General features: G+C 39.0%; 1 long non-coding RNA gene across 1 annotated transcript; it reads left to right on the forward strand.

The window, feature by feature from the left end:
• Positions 1 to 5,643: 5,643 nt before the first annotated feature.
• Positions 5,644 to 13,873, forward strand: LOC128528539 (uncharacterized). The gene is made up of 3 exons (XR_008360963.1): positions 5,644 to 6,145; positions 7,986 to 8,059; positions 12,841 to 13,873. It is a non-coding gene; the product is annotated as an uncharacterized LOC128528539 (long non-coding RNA).
• Positions 13,874 to 16,047: the final 2,174 nt, after the last annotated feature.

The following is a 16,047-nucleotide window of genomic DNA, read 5'->3' on the forward strand; positions in this document are numbered from 1 at the left end:
TTAAAGTTAATCAGCTTATTTTTAGCTATAACCTTTTAGCTATTTCTAAAAAAAATTTACCCATCAACACTAACACTAGTTATACAGTAGCTATAAAATAGGAATGGGAATCACCAGGGACTACAAATGTTTATTCATACATTTGGTATAAAAACCAATTAAATTATAGGATACTGTGGTTTTATAAGTATCACAATTTTTATAAATATGCTGATTCTGATACTGATATTACGGTGGCCCTGAAGTGCAAAACAAATTAACAAAACTGAAAACAAAATAATAAATTCGAAACCAAATTAACAAAATAACTAATTCAAAAACAAAATATCAAAACTCAAAACAAAATAACAAAATCCAAAACTAATTTGTTCTGTTTTGTTTTTGTTATTTTGTTTTCGGTTTTGTTAATTTGGTTTTGAATTTATTTTGTTTTCTGTTTTGTTAATTTGTATTGCACTTCTTGGCCAGTCAAATACAAATTGGAAAAGGTAGGTATAGTTTGCGAATGAAATTCTTACCGCTGATTGGATGAGACGTCTGTCACTCAAGATATACAGGAAGTACTGTAGTAGTGGTAGATTCGTGTGTGTATGAATGTGCAAACATGTACTGTCCTTATTGTGGTTTCAAATATGGAGTTCTTACGGTGGCCCTGAAGTCAGTTTTGTTTTTTTTGTTTTTTGGCACTTCACGGCCACCGTAGTTTAAAGTGAAGCAGAACACACAAGAAACAAAGATAGAGAAACAAGTTCCTACTTCCTGTATATCTTAAGTGGCTGATGTCACTGGATTTTTGATATCTCAAACGGGTCAGCAATGATAATGTCTTAAACTTACACTGAAAAGTGATTAATAACTTTGTGTGGCATTATATTGAGTGACATTATATTCAGTGACAAGTTCAGTGACATCACATTGAGCAACATCATAGTACACATCTCAAATGCTAACACTCTCACAGACATATACACACATGCACGTGCCCTCTAATACACACACACACACACACCACAAATGTTAACACAAAATCAGTGTGATGTTTTTTTCCAGCATCTGCAGCCTATTCTACACACATACACATCACAAATGTTAACACTTACACACTCATATACATACACACATCTCTCTCTCTCACACACACACGCATAAACACACTGATACATCGCAAATGTTAGCAATCTAACACATACACACACACACAGAGTTGACATGACAAATATTTAGGGCCCAAGCTGACATCAGCCATATTACGTCTCTTATTTCATACTGAAACTTTCTTTTTTAAATCTTCAGGTCATCAGCAGTCGTATAATCATTTCACTACATATCATACTGTGTGTGACTGTGTATGTGATTTGAATTTTAATTTGATTTGATCGTATTTTTCTAAGGATTATAATTTTAATTTTCAAAAACTCATGAAAATTAGCAGACAGGTTGGAATTTGGTGCCATTAGGGTGCCTGAGAGTCTGGGTCCCTCAGGGGCCCTCACACGAGATTTTGCTGCATAGCTCATACACATGCATGTGAAACCTGGTACACATTTGGAGCTCATTAAGCTGAACAACTTTCACACTGCATGTCATGGGCTATGAACAAAAATTCTGTTATTTTGAGCTGTTCGCAAAAAAAACGCACCCAATGGAATTTGTTATACTCCTCCTAGGGGATTTATCAAAAACTGGGCTTACTGTACAGTATGTGATATCAAGACATGGAGGATGCAAAATTGTAGAGGGACTTTTGATATCTTAAACGGGTCAGCCGTGACGGTGCCTTAAACTTACACCGAAAAATGGTTAATAATTTTGTGTGACATTATATTGAGTAACATCACAGTGTGATTTCCAGCAACCTCTGCTTTCTGAGTCTCTTTACATAAAAATCCCTCTATTCTACATACTCACACATCACAAATGTTAACATACAAATTTCACGCTCACACCAGAAAAGGAAAGAAAATCGGTACAGAACGGATTTTTATCCGATTTTTAAACCTGATTGGTCAATGATGGATAGCCACCGTAATTTCCTCCTTCTGTGGATAAAACTATGCCACAATAAAAAAAAAAAAAATTGGGATTACACAGACACTGCATCATTTAGCAAGAAGGCACTACTAGACTAGAGATAAATGAAATGTGGTCCAAAAGTTTTAACTGAATCCCAAGACAACAACATGAGTGAAGGGGTTGGAGACATCACAAACCAAATATATACATCCACTATTTAATGAGTCCTTCATCGCCATGACCTGTAATCACACAAGTCACACAAGAAAGAAGCGCCTTCTTTAAGACCAAGATAAAAAACTGAGTGAAATTTGCAAGTGATCACCGGTAAGAAGAACTGGCCTTTTGGACGACAAAAATTATGTAGCCATAATGCTCTACACTATGTATGGAGAACTTTACTCCAAAGTAAAACATCCCAATTGTGAAGCATGTGTTGGTAGCATCATGCTGTGGTTCTTCTACAAACTGTTGCTACAACCTTAGAAATACACAATTGTACAGGATATCTTTCTGTCCTTTCTATGGGGTTTTGTACTGTAAAATCAAACATGTTTTGTAAAATCTTGTAGCTCAAGATTCAGGGTGTTGTGCATTCAGAGATCCACTGCTGCTCACCGCGATTGTAAAGATTATTTGAGTGACTGCATGTTTTCTGTCAAATCAAACCAGTCTGGCCATTTCCTCCTGACCTCTTTCATCAATAAGGTCCTTCTGTTGACAGAACTGCGCTCTCTGGGTGTTTTGTTTTGCGAACAGTAGGCGCATGTGTGTGTAGGGATTGAGTGGAACTTCTTAATACAATGACCCTTGAGCTACCCACAAGCCCTCTATGTGTCATCCCCTCCACTACTAACTCAGACCTGTTTGTAGTTTCTTTTATTTTAAAAGCCAAACTCTCACTTATACCATCTAATATTTAATTAAAGTAAATATATTATGACCGTGATTATCTGGCTTGCCACTCTTCACTAGATCGCGTCAACTTTATGAGAACTAAAAATTGAGTGAAAAACTCATAACAACGACTCATGAAAGGAACAAGTAAACAGAGCTGAGGAGTCCGTCACAGACCTCTGTTTGTACAAACAGTTTTACTCAAGCTTCTGGTATGCTTGCTTTGATCACATTACTGCAACAACTATTTTCCATCATGCTCTCAATATACTTGTACTGTACTTGCATCATTTACATACTGTACGTATACAGTATTTCAGTCAGTATGCTGTACTAATGAAAATCCATTGATTGTTACTATGTAACAATAAATTATTTCCATGTTTAAAAATCACCTGACCAATTTTTTTTAATTTATTATACAGCTCTGAAAAAAAGGGACCACTGCAAAATAATCTGAACTGCTGACAATATTTCTCCTAAATTCAAAATCTGTATATGCAGTAAGCATAAGCATTTCACTGCGAATCGTACTGTGTATGGTTGTGTATGCGACAAATACAAATTTGATCTTTGAATTTGAAAAACAGATCAGCTTTGCTTAATGGTTTGTGGCTATTCATCTTTCTCTTGATGACATTCCAGAAGGTTTCTGAAGTAAATTGCAGTGGTCTCTTTTTTTTTTCATATAGCTGTATTTCTCCTTATTTTTAGTTATAAGTATATTCTATTCTGTTTTTTTGGACACTTTGGACTTGTTATAAAATTTCTTTTAAATGAAGGTGTAAAACCGATTGAGATTGAGAAGCACAGTAGTAAAGTCTGTAAATGGTGATCCTGGCCGGGGTGCAGCGGAGCACACTGTGTTTGTTTTTATGAACATTTAGCAAGTGGAATGCCTGTTGCTTAAAAATCGACAGATAACTTGTCGCCAACTTACGGAAGGTTGGAGTTTTGTGGGAACTGTACACACAATCATTCTTGGACACCACATGCACATGACAGCATCTCGGCTGGGAGTTATTGGCACATCCACTGTATAGTCCCGACCTCACTTCAAGCCATTTCCTCATGTTTGAATCATTAAAGGAGTTCCTGGGAGGTCAATGTTTCGGACTTGAAGAAGGCAGTCTGATTATGACTCCAGGATCTTGAGAAAACTTTATACCTTAATGGTATCCAAGCACTAGTGAAAGACTGGAATAAGTAATTAAGTGTCATTAAGGGATTATATAAAGTAATAAAGGTAATTTTTACTCTTATTTTGCACAATCAAAAGTCCAGGTTTGACTTGAATGCCCCTTATAAAAATAAAACGATTTAAAGATAAGTTATTTCACCTGTGTTCATCAGTCCCTGGCAATGCAATAAGTCAGTGGACCCTCATTTACTATGTATAGCAGTGTACTAATACAGGCCAATGCTTGTTGTGTCAACAACAACCAGCTTGTCTGGTGCTTTCATATGTGATATAGGACACAGCTAAGACCCCAAAACCAGTTTATCTACCTCCTGCCCTCTTCCAGTTTGTGTTCAAAACATTACACTGCTTATGAGGGCAGCTGAAATACACTTTACTACTGCTTTTCACATAGGCACAGTACAAATTTCTAAGGTCATGTCTGTTTTTCCTTGATGTGACCTTTATAAAACAGCTCTGACTCTGTGTTCAAGGGCAGTGCAGTTGTTTTCCTTACTTTCTTAATAATGTCAGGGCATCATGTTGACAGCTGTTACAGTAGCCTACCGTGAACAGTAAAATAGCCACTGTTTACCTTTATGACAGAATTGTACATTATTGGCAGCAAACAAATGCACAACATACAGTATATGGGAGTACAGTATGAGGGCACTCCTTCAGGATTGCTGGAAAATCATTCCAGGTGACAAACTCATTGAAAAAGATGTGGAGATAATGCTATGCTGTCATTAAAGTTAAAGGTGACTACTTTAAGGAATGTCAAATATACAAGATTTTACTTTGTTTACAGAGTTTTCTTTTGCTCAATACATAGTTTCATGCATTATTTCTTTTCTCCTACAATATATAAATTAATAAAAAATAAAGAAAAATCATTTGAATGAACAGTGTTCAAAGTGGTACAGTAGGTACAGTGCTGTGGAAAAAGAAATTGCCGTTCTTGGTGTGTTTTTTTGTCACACTTAAATGATTAAGATAATGAAACACATTTAGGCTTTACAAAAAGATTCCCCTGTTACAGTAACTCTGTTAGCAGTCCAAACCTGCCTGGTCGTATGTTAAAAAGTAATTGCCCCCTTAAACCTAAGAACTGATTAAGCTACCCTTGGGGGCAATAACTGCTACCAAGCATTTGCAATAACTGACGGTGAGTCCCTAACATTACTCTGAAGGAGTTTTTTGTGGTTTTCTTGTGGTATATCTTTTCTGTTTGGTGTGTGTGTGTATATATATATATATATATATAAAGAGAGAGAGAGAGAGAGAGACGGACACACACACACATATATACATATATGTATGTATGTATGTGTGTATGAATATGTTGCATGAATAAAATGGAAAATGCGTTGTGGGAAGGATGCAGGTCGTTCCTGAGGTCACAGAGTGCATAAAGTGAAGGCCGTACAGTACAGCTGAGAGAGACTCGCCCGCTGATTCGTCAGCTCAGATAGAAAGGGGGCGTGTCCAAGTGCGTGAGTCCGCCTAGAAAAAGTCTGGACAGATACAGTATCCGGAGTGGGAGGGTGAGATATATGTGTGTGTGTGATCCTCAGCTGCAGCTCGGCCGGACCCAGATGATCTAAGAACCCACCTCACTTTACGTTGCCATCTTTTCCAGCGCTCTACATACTAACAGCGTTACGTAATTAAACAGTTATAGAAAAAAAAAACGACCGAGCAACGCCGGAAGAAACGCCGAACAGTACCGCACTAAAGCGCGGAGTACTCGAGGCAGTGTGTTAGTAGGCAAGTGCGCGGTTTGTCTTAAAGTTTGAGCCATGTCAGAAATCAGAGGGGCTGAGTCCGCACTGAAAGTTGGAGAAAGGTCAAAAACAGCGAAGACGCCCGGCGGACATGGCGAGGGTCGGGTTTAGACCACGGCGTTTTAATCAGCTGCATGAGACTCCGAGGCGAGCGCGAGCCGGTAAACCGCGCGGGGGGAACAGGAAAGAGGCAGCGAGCGGAAAAAGCCAGCGAGCTCCAGTCTAGAGAGAGAAGCGGCCGAGAGCGATGCTCAAAGCTCACACCCCGGTGAGTGCCTCGTATTTATGGTGAAATGACAAACGTTCCACATGACAATTTATTTTTTAGAAGAAAAAAAAAAGTTTCAGTTTAAAAGTGTTTAAGTGTGTGCCGGGTTACCCGGAAATGACCTCATTACAGCGACCCGACTGTTCCACTATTTCATGTACTTTCAATACAGTTTTATTTCAGTTAGCATTTACACTACCTACAGCTTCTGGTCGACCACGGAAGTACTTTGTGTGTGTGTGTGTGTGTGTGTGTGTGTGTTTAAAAAAAGTACATATATAGCATTTAATCCTAAATGTAAATACGTTTTCACAACCTTGTATATAAGCGTTTAGTAAAGTTAGTTGAGTTGATTTTGTGGCTTGTGTTAGCTACTGCTACACTCCTACTGAGTGTAACCGGAAGTCAGTGCTGTCTGTAGGCCTGCAGATGTTCTGCACTATCTGTCCTACTATGTGCCCTTTTGCTCTGGTTTTCTTCTTCTGCCTCAGAGGACAGGGTGTTCATTTACAAGCAAACTATCTGCTCTTTCTGAAGTAATTCCAACTTCAGATGAAAGTAAGACACTAGTATGAACATTTTGATGTCCATGTTTATACACTAGTATAGGAGGGATCCTAATGCCTCGTGAGACTGGACTGGATTTCATTTGTTATTGTTAAGTCCAATAGTGGACTCCCTCCGAGTATGGAAAGTTGGCTTTCTTGGGAGTGTTCCCATGGAGATAGGCACACTTCCTGTCTCAGTTTAGGAATGAGGGAGTCTAACTTCTCTGAACTGCTTACTCTAACTCTTCTCTCTTTTTAATTAATTTCACTTATGGGGGAGTGAGCTATTAACACCACAATCTGGAGTTAGTACCTGCTCATTTTGGTCGCTTCTGATGAAGGCTTATGTTGTTGCAGCGAATCAAGCGGCTCCAAAATGAAACATTCTGTCCAGTTTCCCTGTATATCCCTTTTGCCATGGGACAAAGTACTGCTCAATAAATGCACTCTGATAGTTAGTCAGCTCTGTTAATCAGTGTATAGGTGACATGGATGATTTGTTCTGTTACTGCGCATTTCGTGCTTGGAATACGGCCTCTGTGCTTAAGCGAGAGAATGAGAGCAAGGAAGTGTGACCTCTCGCAAAGTCAGAGAGCCTTTCATTCATCTGATCTTTGCTTAAGGCAAGGGTTGTTTTTTGTGGGAAGGAGATGAAGCGGAGAGAACAAGTAAGTGAATAGAAATGTGCATTTCTGTGTGTTATATAGCGAGAAAGGGGAAGAATGCAGCTTTTTGTTTGTTTGTTATTGATTAACGTATGGGGTAGTTAGTTGGTACCTGGATGTAGCTACAGATTAAACGTCCGTTTTCACAAAAGTTAAATTTATAACCTTTGCCTTTTAATAGGCGATACCAGAATGCACATAAATTTCAAGAAATTGCGGTGGAGAAATGCCCTCATGAGAAATGTGCTTTGAGGGTGATTTAAGGAAGAATGCTTTGAAGAAGAGGGAAGAATCAATAAAAATGGTCCACATATCTCAGAAAGCACAGAGAGATCACAGGAGCTGGATCATCAGGTCTCATAACCTGGCACTTTTTATGGTTCATCAGTTTTACAACAAAGCTCATCGCTTTCTCCATCTGTTTGATTTTGCTAGGGTTATAGTGATAGAAAAAGAAACCGACAAAGTAAGAAAAGTAAATTCATGCCAGACGCTGATGAACTGTTGCACACGAAGAGCTGGTTTTCTGTGAACTTGATGTGCTGAAGTTAAGGAGGGATGGAACATAACATCATCATCTGTCAGTTTAATGTCCTAAAGCTTTGTTTTTGATTCCCCTTAATATAGTGTTCTTTGGGAAACGGTGTCCTATGATGAACAGGGAGCTGAGACAGTCAAGGAATTGAGAAGAGCAGTGCAAGGTGAGACTGGAGCAAGAATAAAGTACAGTAAAAGTATCCAGTAACACAGCTGACATTAATGTCAGTTAACTGTGAGGCCAATCAGAATAAGAGTGCACTTGAGCAAGCAATGGGACTGCGCTTCCTCCTCTCTTTTTTTTTTTCGACTTCACCCCTCCCCCTCCTCTGTACTGTGTGCTATACGGTTGCCAAGTGCTAAGAATCTGCGGAATGTGGGATTGCAGTCTTCTGATAAAGTTTGCTTTGTTCCCGCCGTGCTCTGAACACTGGGAGGGATATGAGACCCTGGGAGTTTCACTGAAGCACTGTAACACACAGACACACATCCCTGCAGCATACATTAAACAAGCCTATTCTCATTTGTGCCTCAGTCGCTTGACTCGTAGACTGGAGACATGGCACACAGTAGAACAGCTGGAGTTTTGTCAGAAACACTGGGTTACAAGGTGCGATTAAATACAAAAAAAAGAAAGTGCAGACACAAGAAACGGCCTCTTAACATGGTTTTATATCCAACATTATTACCCTGTCATAAATATTCATTTAATCTGTAATTATTTTTTTCCCACGACTTCATTTACTCATCTACAGTATTGTGAATGTATTGTTTATTAGAATTTTTATATTGATGTAATAGGTGGAGGTTATCATAAAAACATTGTGATAATATTTCCTCCTCTACAGGAATTCGAGGTTTGCGCTATAAGCGAAAGCTCAATGACATTGAAAATACTCAGGGAACACGAGAAACCCCCTGAGTCTCAGATTACTATGTTGAAATACACACATCACCAGTGTGATCGTGTCCTTCACGTACAGAGGACAAAATGAAGACCGGATGGTTCGCCATGACCCCACAGAAGTCATACTCACAGCATCCGGGGAAAAAAAAAAAAAGATGTAGGGAGTCTGAAAATGCAAACTAAGCTCTTCCAGTATAGGGGATGTAGCAGTGCCATTTAGAGTAGGTAAACAAGAAAATGCATGGTTTTTGGTTGGTACTCACGAAGGTGTGTGTGTCTGTGTGTGTGTCTGTGTGAGACCGTGAAGTTTCCGACCTGGAGGGAAATTTTGTGTGTGAAGCTTCAGCAGATTAGCAGATTTGTCCTCTCTGGGAGTGTCATGGCAAAACAAAAGGCTTCCACTGACTCCTCCTTTTATGTTTTCAATGTAAATACAGCGATCTTGCTCCCCATGGCAAGCAGCCCTCACAATGTCTGATGGAAAAACAGCATCAGATATGTGGGTGCAGTAAATTGTGCTACAAGGACGGGCTCTGACATAAGCACTGCCTACCTTCATACACGCTGACCTTTTCCCTCTAGTCATTTCTAACTATTAATCAGTGTGCATGATGCTCGGGGTTAAGAGTTAGATGCCAGTAAAGATGTGTGGACTGTGCGGCAACAAGAAAGAACCAGCGATGTCTGGCTGGCAGTATGGGCTACTGTAAACATCCTTGACTGGAAGCTGGTGCTTAAGATGGAGCTTTCAGTCGGATGTTTGCAGCAGCCAACTGCCATTACCTCTTCTCATAATGCTTGATTAAAGAGTGGAACGAATGACATACGGAACATTCTTTCTGTCTGTCCTCAGGTGATGAGCGTTTTTGCACTTTTCCATTGTGACAGTGTCTAATTTTAAGACTTTAAAACTTTTACAACGAGTGATATCGGAGCATTGTGTCTGTGATGAATTCATACTGTATGTTAATAAGGAGGGATTTTACTGGCTTATGCTCTTAAGGCAGCCTATAACTTAAAAAAAACATTTCTATTCTATTATATATATTTTTTTGATATGTGAAATGGTGAATAAGATTTGAAGCTCTAATTATTATTATTATTATTCTATTTTTTTAAACACACTAATTTAATCATCACATTGAGAGTTATTTGAGTTAGCTGAGTGATGTGCCCTCAGTGGTGTGGCAGGATGAAATGGAAAGAATAGTGGCAGCGGGACACAGCAGTTGGTCCTGGATATGGCTGAAATACTGACTCCAGAGGCTGAACGTCAACCTCAGGGGCCAAGGCACGCCATTTGTGTCAGATTAGCACCTTAAGGCCTGTAAAACACATTCCAGCCTGGCACCTGTGGAGACCTAAAACCCGGATTAATGCCGTTGCTCTTGTGCTTAGTTTCAAAGCCCTGTAACATGGGGTTGAGTATCACAATCGCTTTTTTTTCCACCTCCTGCATGAAGCCTCCCACGGGAAGCACAGTGACACTCAGAGAAACGTGATCCTGTAGCACAGCTCTGCCTGGCAATGGGAACGTGTTCACAGAGAAAAGGGTTACGCTGGGGTAGTGTTTCAGCTCCTTTTATCTAGGTTTGTCAATAATCTGGCCTCATTTGTTCATCTTGACTATAATTTGCAGTAGTGGCTTACTAATGACTTGCGAAAGCTGGTAGATTGTACCGAGTTTACCAAGCTTAGGGTTTACTCGAGTCCTAACTGCAGTAGATAGTCATTTCTTGTTTGGTACTCAGTTCCTTTTTTTTCCTACCATAGTTAGATATAATGTGGTTATATGAATTTACTGTGCTCTGTTTTGCTTTCCTAGTTAAACTAACCTCTTAACTCTGCATGCGTCAATTAAATAAAATTATTATAAATTTTTTAATAAGCATCCAATTTCAGCACTCTGGACAGCTCTTTTAGAGCATGACAGTAGTGTCACCCAGTCCCTGGGGGAGAGAGATTGTCCCCAGAATTGAGTGATGGACCTCACCCATCATTCATTCTCTTCTTAGAAACTCCCGATTTCCTGACTTTCCTATGTATTCCATCATCTAAACTGCAACTGACGCAAACATTTACAAAGCGATAAGAAGAAAGATACCGGTGGAAGAGCCGATAAAATGTTTGCACAGTTTAACAAACTCTCTTAAAAGCAGACTAATGATAAGCATAGCTGTATGATTTAATCTGCAATAAAATAAAGTTCCAGCAGTCCCTGTTCACCATGGGAATTAAGTTAAGGAGAAGAGCATTTCAAAGGAAGACGTCATCAATACAAGCTGGATGAACAGGGGCTGGAGGACCACTGGCTGATTATGAAGTTCCCATATTAAAATCAGTACCGTTATCGACCTTACAGCGTGTCATTTCTCTCCACTTTGTGTTATGTCCATCATAACAGTACACTGGAATGCTTAACAATAAAAGCGTTTTCCGTCTGGTTCTGTGTCTACATCGTTTGTCCTTAATAATGCTGCTTCCTTAAGTTTTACACATTTAGTTCATCTCTGTATAGTTCCACATTTACCATTTCCCTATAGTGCCTATATGACCTTTTTTCCTGCTCATGCCCAGAGGCCTGTTCCATGCATGCATTAGGAGACAGAATGCAAGAGAAAGCTCTTGTCCAGTAAGAGGAAATGTGTCTCAAGAATGTGAAAAGCTCCAATTCAGGCGGGTTCACAGGGTCTAGGAGTGGCCACATCCTCAAGAGAGGGGGGTCTTGAACTGGAGCCATGAGAGCTGCGCTGGCCAGGCAGATGACGTAGGTCTGTGTGAACATGTGAACACCCAAAAACGTCCCTGTCCTTCTGTATCAAAAGTGGTGTGTGTGTGTGTGTGTGTGTGTGTGTGTGTTGCTCAGTTCTTTAAGGACAGAGCTCAGGTGGCCAGTCTGCTGGTGAATGCAGCTCTATTAATAGAAAGTGCCGCTTATCTCGGAGGTGAATGAACAGTGAGCTGATTTCTCACAGGTCTAAAAAAAAAAGATCACCTTTTAGCAAAAGCTTTCCACTGATTCCCTGAACAATCAAAAGCTTATTAAAAAGTCATTCCAGAACAAAGTGTTTTTACATCATAGGAGGAAGGTGGTGGAGCAGTAGAGTCTGTAGGTCTCTCTAATTTGTGCACTATTCCACGCCAGGCCAGGCCATTTCAGCTTAACCTAGGAGTTCTGTGAGCCTCAGGGAATGTAAACATCCTACACTCTCAGCTGGAGCCAAGACAAGGCCGGGAGTGGGGTGTTTGCGCTCTCTGGCTTACGGATGCCGTGGCAGCACAGAGGAAACAGCACCATGGAGGAAACCAGCCTCTCTGACATCATATCAGTTTAGCTCATTTGATATATCCGGAGGCTTTTGGTACATCAAGCCAGTGACCTCTTATAACCCTATTTTTTTTTTTTTTTACCAATTGTGAAACATCTTTAAGATAATTACATTGACATGAAATACATCTCCATGACATCCATTCTTTAAAACCTTCATAGACAACAAGAGACTTCTGTTCTCTCTGTGTGTCTAGAAGCCAGTGTGTGTAGGTGGGTGTGGTTTGTAGAGCTCTGAGGAAGTGGAGCTCCATTGTGAAAATTTCTGCTGGGTCAAGAGGTGAGGCTGAAGGTTCTTTTTGAAGTTTTGTAACCCAGAAGGGTGGGACAACTCTAAATGCTTCCAAGCGCCCCTGTCCAGACTAAGCTGTTGTCAGGGCGACAAAATGGCTCAAGAGGAAATGGCTATTTATACCCACAAAGTGCAGAAAGAGAGGCACCCTTCCAGTGGGTGGTATTTGAATCACATCCTTAGTTTGGGCCTCATCTGTTATATCAAAAAGATATTTCTATATCTACTATGTTGCAGTAAATAGCATATTGAGGTCTTGGAAAGCAATTCTATATATGTTATTTCCCCAGACATGGGCGCACCAACTGTTAAGGAAGTTGTATTTCCTGAAATATTACTAGGCTCATTCTCCATATGCAGTGCCTTGTTGTGTATGCAGTCCTGTTAATTTGTTTCCTCTTACCCTTCTGTCCCACAGTGACTCTCAGGATGCATGCCTGCCAGTTTGTGGTTCCCACCCTCTCCCACTGCAATTATTTCAGTCTACTTTTGCTCTGACATCATTACAGCAGCTGCTTCTTTCTTTTTCCACAAGGTGGCGCATTGTCTCCAAATATGGAATTTATAGACCTGAGTGTGTAAACACTTCCAACAGGAAATTATTTTGACCTGTTTTGATTTTAAACTAAAATTTAAAAGTGGAAAAAAAAAAACTACAAGAAATTATGTTTATTTTGTTTGTGTCTTTGGGATTAAGGTGTGTTTGGACCATATGAAAAAGAAAATATCCTAAAGGTAGCAGTTCTGTATTAGATAATGTGGCAGAGATGGGATGAGACAGTGTGTGTATACACACACAAACACACTGTATATTTATTTACTCCTTATGAAGTTCCTAGTCCACATTTTGAACCGTCTTTTTACAAAGAATAGCCATGTTTTATTTATTACACTTACTTTTTGCCTAAGGAGGAAAAGATGATGTTCTTACTGTTATGGCACTTGAATCAGAATTGCTGTTTTTTCTGTCCTTTGCAGATAAGCAGCATTTTGTAAATAGAAGTGATGTTTACACTGCGAGCTAAGAGAAAAGAGGAAAACATTATGGCTAGAAAACAAAGGAAATGGATGTCAGACACACTGAAGTGCCCCTAAAGCTAAGTGGTATCATTGCTGTGACTTGAATTTGCAAGTTATATATTATTGCTTGTTTATTATTATTATTATTATTATTATTATTATTATTATTTGAGAAGCAAACAATAATATGAGCTTGTATTATTTTCATTGTTATTATTATTATTATTATTATTATTATTATTATTCCTGTAATGAATTCAATAATCCAAAAATAGCAAGTGCATTTGACAAACAGAGTCAAGGGTACTGTTGAAATATACTGTGTACCCGATCATACTAGGATTTAAGTTAAAAATCCTTAGTTAAGTTAAATTTAAGTGTGTTTTAATGTGTACATCTTGTCTAATAAATAAAAGTTTTTTTCAACTGTACTGCTTGTTGTGTGGTAGCTCTACAGGCCCTATAGCTATTAACTAATCACATGTTTATTTGATAAAATCTTATTTTGAATCAGTCGAAACTCGGGTACAATTACAGATGTGTTTAGTTTCGGGGGATGTCCACATTTTAAACCACATGCGGAACTGAAACTATGTACTTTTGCATACTCAAAATGTGCTAAGATACAACAGAAGGCCTCTACTTCAAGCTTACATGCTCATTTACACAGATTATTAATAGTTGTGTCAACATCAAGAAAATGCATATGTATTCTTGTGAACAGCAGAAAGTATACACAGCCTTTACAACCATTTCATTTAATCAGAAACAGCTCCAGGTAACTTTACAATTAACATTCGACAACAGCTGAATATTTTACATGAATAATGTTGCAATGACAAATATAAGGATCAGGATCCTGATTTTCAAATGGCTTCCTGAGAATACATTAGGGTTATCCAGTGTCTGGCCACTTTCCAAAATTATGCAAGTAGATGGGTGGACAACAAGGAGTAAATAGGTTTGTGAAGCTTTGTGTGCATGGTGCACTGTAATGGACCCTGTAAATAAAGTGGATAGACCACTGTAAATGAATAAATGCATGGATAAATAAATGCACATAATGCAAAACTCTCAGTTTCAAATTTCTGAACTTCCTATTGTTTATATACATAAAGTACATGGATATTTGTCCTTTATGAAATCGAAACACTTCTTATGTCTCACTATTCTAATGTTGGTTTTTGATAATTTTCAATGTAAATTTTTATTGTACTCTTAACATTTTGTAGCAGGTACCTTTTTAAAGGTAAGATTAGGAACGGCTTACATTCATTCAATACAGTACAATCAATACATACATTATTTTCTTCCAAGCCTGGATAAAAAAATAGTTGCCACATCGGGGTCAAATAATGCACCAGCAAACAAAGAAGACTGCTGAAATAAGTGGAATTGGGCAATGAAATGCATAGTTGTATAGTACAGTATAATTTAGTAGTATAGTATATTGATGAACCTTAAACTTCACAGAAGGAATATGTTTTTAAAAAAACATTAATTGGGACAACTTAAACAATTGGTGAGATTGCACTGCACAGAATCAACAGCAGAAATAACAGCAATGTTTAAAAGAATATTAAAAGGAATTTTATATGCACAATGTGATGAGGACTAAACTGTTGTGTGGTCATTAGAAAATCAATGGTTAGTGAAACTAATCAAAAACAAAGGCTTCAGTGTGCAAGATAATGGATCATAAAGACTGGACTTTAGAGCGATGGAAAAAGCTCATGTGGTCTGGTAAGAAGGGAGAACATGAAGTTGTGCATCCAGCATGCATAGTGCCCACTATATAAGTCTTGGATTATATCCTGGGGTTGCTTCAGTTGGTCAGATCTAGCCAGCTGATGACTTGAGTGTAATAAATGCATCTATGCCCTTTTTTCTCTTTTTGATTGCACGGGCATGATCCAGGACTCCAATCTGAGAAAGAGTGATCCTGGAAACACGAGGAATGATCTTCCTACATGAATTGGTCATCACATTGTATGCTGTAATCATGCTAAATCTGTCTGTATTAAAACTAAGTCCTTTTGTTGGCCAAGCAGTGTATTATAAGTGTAAATTAGATGCTTGATAATGAGATTTTTAAAGACTCTCAGATGTACTAGGCCAATTGTGATTCATTTCCACACAGGATTAGTCACTTTCTAATACTTTCTTGGAGCTTTGTAAACACCATGCGCTAAACACTTTCTCTGCCACTGAAAAACAAACCGTACCTTTTCCTTTATCAAGCAGCAGGGGTGCTAGAGCACTGAGTGTACTGCGGAAATTAACCTGCTGTTTACTGTGTTCTCCAAACACCCTCTGCGCTCTCTGTTTCTCTCTGAACATTCCTATCCTGCCCTGTGACTGGCACACCATAACAGCTTGCCAGTAAGCGATTGAACTGCTACTCCCAGGTGTAGGGTTGACGTTGAGTGTTTCAGATCGAAAGGGGTGAAAGGAAAAAAGATGATGTTCTTCTCTTCTAGAAAGATTGAAAGGTTTGATCGGAGTGATGGGCCCCAGGGCCTGCCCTGTACACATCCTGCACCTGCGCTCGGCTTCTGTGTCTGCTTTCAGACAGTGCAAGACCTAGTCAATAGGCCGGAGTGCA

The sequence above is a fragment of the Clarias gariepinus genome, chromosome 8, assembly GCF_024256425.1.
Source record: "Clarias gariepinus isolate MV-2021 ecotype Netherlands chromosome 8, CGAR_prim_01v2, whole genome shotgun sequence".
Lineage (NCBI taxonomy): Eukaryota > Metazoa > Chordata > Actinopteri > Siluriformes > Clariidae > Clarias > Clarias gariepinus.